The sequence below is a fragment of the Oncorhynchus mykiss genome, chromosome 14 (genome assembly GCF_057628025.1).
Source record: "Oncorhynchus mykiss isolate SJ-2025 chromosome 14, ASM5762802v1, whole genome shotgun sequence".
Classification (NCBI taxonomy): domain Eukaryota; kingdom Metazoa; phylum Chordata; class Actinopteri; order Salmoniformes; family Salmonidae; genus Oncorhynchus; species Oncorhynchus mykiss.
The window spans coordinates 28589249-28595393 of NC_143035.1; the positions used below are offsets into that span (position 1 = coordinate 28589249).

Sequence of the window (6145 nt, forward strand, 5' to 3'; positions counted from 1 at the left end):
ACCATGTTTCCTGTTGTACTACAATATCAACATCATCAATTTCTTTCAGGAAGTCTGGGTTTCTGCTCTTTCGTCCAAAAGCAGAGGACACCCACCTTGTAAATTCCATTCCAAATTTCTTCTTATTTACCTTCAAAATGAGACAAACACTCACAATCTAACAAGAACTATTAAAATAGGATTTTTCAATTAAAGTAAACTCTTATTATTCAAATGTGATTTGTTTATCATTTAAGATAGAATTTGTGTCTTGCCACTTGGGTGGGTGTAGTGTGAGGATGGTGGAGTTCTTGTGCTCATCTTACCATGACCCTCGGCCTATCACATGTGAGCATAGTAGACTCGGCATTTGTTTAATGTCAGTCATTTGGTTGGTGGGGGCTGGGCCAGTTGCTCCTCCCACAGCCTGTGCGTAGCTCTGCCTGCTGGGCTGTGGCTCCTCCAAGTGTGGAAGCAGCTCCATGGCACAATGCATTGTTGGGCACCACACCTTTCTCGTGTTGTGTCTAGGGAGGGTGTTGGAGGTGGGGTGTGGCTGGTCTTTGCGGGTGCTGCTGTCAGTGAGAGGCTGTTCTGTGGGCTGGGGAGGAGGGGTGCAGCAGGCAGGGCTGGGAAGCCTGGCTGGTTGAGCTGGGCTCCTCTGCTGTGTGAGGGCAGGTCATAGAGTGGTCATCTAGCTGCAGCCTGTCCTCTGTTCTCTTTCTCTCCTGCAGCTCCTCTCTTAGTGTGGTCAGATCGTTATTACTGTTCTGCCCATCTTTTTGGAGCTCTCTCACCTCCTTTGTTAGATCAGCCAGCTCTCTCTTGAGTCCGTCTATCTCTTGCTGAACCTCTCAGCTGTGTTGCATGGCTGCTGTCCTCACCTTGGTTAGGTGGCTGTTTGCTCACGCTCTCCCTCAGCAGGACCACCTCCCCCTCCAGTTTGGTGAACTCATCCCTCATGGCAGCCATGGTGGTGAGGAGGGCCTGAGCCTGCTCTGCACTGAGCGGGTCGCTCTCCTCCTGGGGTGTGTCCTCCACTATGGTGGCTAGAGAGGTGCTGGATGTGCCTTTTTGGGTGGGGAGAGTAGGGGTGAGGGTGGTGCTGGTGGAGTTTGTCTTGTGGGAGGGCATGTCACTGGTGGTGTCCTTCTCTCTCTCTGCTCTCTCCTTAATGGTCTGAAAGTCTGTTTCAAACTGCCTAATGTTACCTTGCACCATGACAGTCCCAGTCTTGTGGAGGTTGATTGTTATCATGGTGCTGTCAGGGTCATCTGTCTCTTTGACTTTCAGCTTCCACCCATTACAGATTCCCTCTTTCTTTATGGATGGGTAGTGAGAGCAGACTGCTGAGTGCCATGCATTTGGTTGGTCAGTGAGGAAGATGAGATTACTCACGTCACCGTTTTTGTAGAGGTCTACGAAAAGGGTTTCTGGCCTCCCCTTTAGTAGTTTCTGTTTAAAAGCTTTCCTCGTTGTGTCATTTTTGGCCTCTTTAGGGTAGAGAATGGATTCTGCGCTGAGGGGGAGTGCAGACATGGTGCCTGTCAAAACTTCTTAACTTCAGGCGCAAAGTTACTTTTTTTCTATTCTGAATGAATAGAGTTGTTGTTCATCCCTTCTTGTCTGGAATTCTTTTTCGATTAGAGTGTTTATCTCATTCTAAAAACAAAGAAATATGAAATATATCAGGAGCTCATGTTGAGCATGACTCTCTCTCCCTCTTGTTCTCTCTCTCTTTCTCTCTCTCTCTCTCTCTCTCTCTTTCCCTCTCCCTCTCCCTCTCTCTCGCACTCTGCCTCTCCTGCTCAATTCAATTCAAGGGCTTTATTGGCATGGGATACATATGTTAACATTGCCATAGCAAGTGAAATAGATAATTAACAAAAGTGAAATAAACATTAAAAAAGAAAAGTAAACATTACACTCACAGAAGTAAAAAAAAAACATGAAGAAATGTCAAATGTCATATTATGTCTATATACAGTGTTGTAGCGATGTGCAAATAGTTGAATTACAAAAGGGAAAATAAAAAAACATAAATATGGGTTGTAATTACAATGATGTTTGTTCTTCACTGGTTGCCCTTTTCTTGTGGCAACAGGTCACAAATCCCGCTGCTGTGATGGCACACTGTGGTATTTCACCCAGTAGATATGGGAGTTTATCAAAATTGGGTTTGTTTTTTAATTCTTTGTGGATCTGTGTAATCTGAGGAAAATATGTGTCTCTAATATGGTCATACATTTAGCAGGAGGTTAGGAAGTGCAGCTCAGTTTCCACCTCATTTTGTGGGCAGTGTGCACATAGCCTGTCTTCTCTTGAGAGCCAGATCTGCCTACGGTGGCCCTTCTCAATTGCTATGCTCACTGAGTCTGTCAAAGTTTTCCTTAAGTTTGGTTCAGTCACAGTATTCAGGTATTCTGCCACTGTGTACTCTATGTTTAGGGCCAAATAGCATTACAGATTGCTCAGTTTTTTTGGTTAATTCTTCCAACGTGTAATCCAAAGTAATTATCTTTTTGTTTTGTCATGATTTGGTTGGGTCTAATTGTGCTGTTGTCCTGGGGCTTTGTAGGGTGTGTTTGTGTTTGTGAACAGAGCCCCAGGACCAGCTTGCTTAGGGGACTCTTCTCCAGGTTCATCTCTCTGTGGGTGATGGCTTTGTTATGGAAGGTTTGGGAATCACTTCCTTTTAGGTGGTTGTAGAATTCAACTGCTCTTTTTTTGGGATCTTGATAATTAGCGGGTATCGGCCTAATTCTGCTCTGCATCCATTATTTGGTGTTTTACGTTGTCCACAGAGGATATTTTTTGCAGAATTCTGCATGCAGAGTATCAATTTGGTGTTTGTTCAATTTTGTGAATTCTTGTTTGGTGAGCGGACCCCAGACCTCACAACCATAAAGGGTAATGTGTTCAATAACTGATTCAAGTATTTTTAGACAGAATTTTATGTTCCTTTTGATGGCATAGAAGGCCCGTCTTTCCTTGTCTCTCAGCTCGTTCACAGCTTTGTGGAAGTTACCTGTGGCACAGATGTTTAGAATGAGGTGTGTATAGTTGTTTGTGTGCTCAAGGGCAATGGTGTCTAGATGGAATTTGTATTTGTGGTCCTGGTGACTAGACCTTTTTTGGAACACCATTATTTTTGTCTTACTGAGATTTACTGTCAGGGCCCAGGTCTGGCAGAATCTGTGCCGAAGATCTAGGTGCTGCTGTAGGCCCTCCTTGGTTGTGGACAGATGCACCAGATCATCAGCAAACAGTAGACATTTGACTTCAGATTCTAGTAGGGTGAGGCCGGGTGCTGCAGACTTTTCTAGTGCCCTCGCCAATTCGTTGATATATATGTTGAAGAAGGTGGGACCTACGCTGTATCCCTGTCTCACCCCAGGCCCTGTGGGAAGAAATGTGTGTGTTGTTTGCCAATTTTAACCACATGTATTTTATAGCGTGGTAGGTTTTTTCCCCAACACCACTTTCCATCAATTTGTATAGCAGACCCTCATGCCAAATTGAGTCAGGCTTTTTTAAATCAACAAAGCATGAGAAGTCTTTGCATTTCTTTTGGTTTGTTTGTTTGTCAATTAGGGTGTGCAGGGTGAATATGTGGTCTGTCATATGGTAATTTGGTAAAAAGACAATTTGACATTTGCTCAGAACACTGTTTTCACTGAGGAAATGTATGAGTCTGCTGTTAATGAAAATGCAGAGGGTTTTCCCAAGGTTGCTGTTGACGCATATCGCATGATAGTTATTGGGGTCAAACTTGTCTCCACTTTTGTGGATTAGGGCGATCAGTCCTTGGTTCCAAATATTGGGTAAGATGCCAGAGCTAAGGATGATCTCTCTCTCTCTCTCTCTACTAACCTGTCTCAGACCTTTGGGGGAAACTTCATTCTTTTTCATTAAACCAAAGTGATGGTATAATGGCTCTGAGGGAAGATGATGTGTTTTTCTGTTTTACTGTTCTATCTAAAGTCCTTATGAGTGTTATGGGGTCATGGATTGCTGTTTCGGAAGAAATATGGTTGTGTTGCATTTGTGCGCTTGTATGTGTGTGTGTGAATGTGTATGTATGTATGTGTATGCATGTTTAATGGTTCTGTATAGTCAGACCACTGGGATGGGTGCTAGAGGCCCTGTGAGACCAATAGCTCTCTCTCATCATCTCTCTGGTTCTTTATTGCTCTTTCCCTCTCTGAGTGTGTCTCTCTCTTTCTATCTCTTTCACCAGCTCTGAATGTGTCTCTCTCTTTCCCTCTCTTTCACCAGCTCTGAATGTGTCTCTCTCTTTCTATCTCTGAATGTGTCTCTCTCTTTCTATCTCTTTCACCAGCTCTGAATGTGTCTCTCTCTTTCTATCTCTTTCACCAGCTCTGAATGTGTCTCTCTCTTTCCCTCTCTTTCACCAGCTCTGAATGTGTCTCTCTCGTTCCCTCTTTCACCAGCTCTGAATGTGTCTCTCTTTCTATCTCTGAATGTGTCTCTCTCTTTCGATCTCTTTCACCAGCTCTGAATGTGTCTCTCTCTTTCTATCTCTGAATGTGTCTCTCTCTTTCTATCTCTGAATGTGTCTCTCTCTTTCTATCTCTGAATGTGTCTCTCTCTTTCTATCTCTGAATGTGCCCCTCTCTTTCCGTTTCTTTCACCAGCTCTGAATGTGTCTCTCTCTTTCACCAGCTCTGAATGTGTCTCTCTCTTTCTATCTCTGAATGCGCCTCTCGCTTTCCGTTTCTTTCACCAGCTCTGAATGTGTCTCTCTCTTTCACCAGCTCTGAATGTGTCTCTCTCTTTCTATCTCTGAATGCGCCTCTCTCTTTCCGTTTCTTTCACCAGCTCTGAATGTGTCTCTCTCTTTCTATCTCTGAATGTGTCTCTCTCTTTCTATCTCTTTCACCATCTCTGAATGCGTCTCTCTCTTTCTATCTCTGAATGCGCCTCTCTCTTTCCGTCTCTTTCACCAGCTCTGAATGTGTCTCTCTCTTTCCCTCTCTTTCACCAGCTCTGAATGTGTCTCTCTCTTTCTAACTTTGAATGTGTCTCTCTCTTTCCCCCTCTTTCACCAGCTCTGAATGTGTCTCTCTCTTTCTATCTCTGAATGCGCATCTCTCTTTCCGTCTCTTTCACCAGCTCTGAATGTGTCTCTCTCTTTCCCTCTCTTTCACCAGCTCTGAATGGGTCTCTCTCTTTCTATCTCTTTCACCAGTTCTGAATGTGAATGCTGAATGCTTCAATACCGGCCGTAGCTAATGCAATAGAGCTTCAATACCGGCCGTAGCTAATGCAATAGAGCTTCAATACCCGCTGTAGCTAATGCAATAGAGCTTCAATCCCGGCTGTAACTAATGCAATAGAGATTCAATACTGGCTGTAGCTAATGCAATAGAGCTTCAATACCGGCCGTAGCTAATGCAATAGAGCTTCAATACCGTCCGTAGCTAATGCAATAGAGCTTCAATACCGGCCGTAGCTAATGCAATAGAGCTTCAATACTGGCTGTAGCTAATGCAATAGAGCATCAATACCGTCCGTAGCTAATGCAATAGAGTTTCAATACCGGCTGAAGCTAATGCAATAGAGCTTCAATACCGTCCGTAGCTAATGCAATAGAGCTTCAATACCATAGCTAGTACAATAGAGCTTGCAGTGAGAGTTTTCTATTGTGTTGGAATAGTTGAACAGGGTAAGTGGCTGATAGCTTCTCAAGGTAACACCGGGTGAATCTTTTCATTCATTCATTCATTCATTCACATTGATCTGAAGGACATAGACAGGTAAAAGAGGCAGACATCTTTTTCATGTTTTGTAAAAATAAAATATCACTTTTCACATTCTAGTCTTTTTATTATGATATCTGGCCACACAGCGAACTTCACAGAGAGTGGCCTCATGACTGTATGACCTTCCCACCTAGTAAAAACCAACACTTTCTATTCATTCCCCGTCTGGATGTGGAATACTCCTCTGGTCCTCTCTCTGCCTGCTGATAGCACTTTACTGTGTAACACTATGGAGTTGCATCAGCTCTAAGTTATTATTTGTATTTATATTTATCAAGGATCACCAGTGTGTGTGTGTGTGTGTGTGTGTGTGTGTGTGTGTGCGTGTGTGTGTGCGTGCGCTCGCGTCACATTGGTTGCTGTATCTTCATTCACTAGTC

The 6145-nt window shown here is 43.7% G+C and overlaps 1 pseudogene; it reads right to left on the reverse strand.

Moving 5' to 3' along the window:
• Nucleotides 1-363: 363 nt before the first annotated feature.
• Nucleotides 364-1754, reverse strand: LOC149978340 (uncharacterized; annotated as a pseudogene).
• Nucleotides 1755-6145: the final 4391 nt, after the last annotated feature.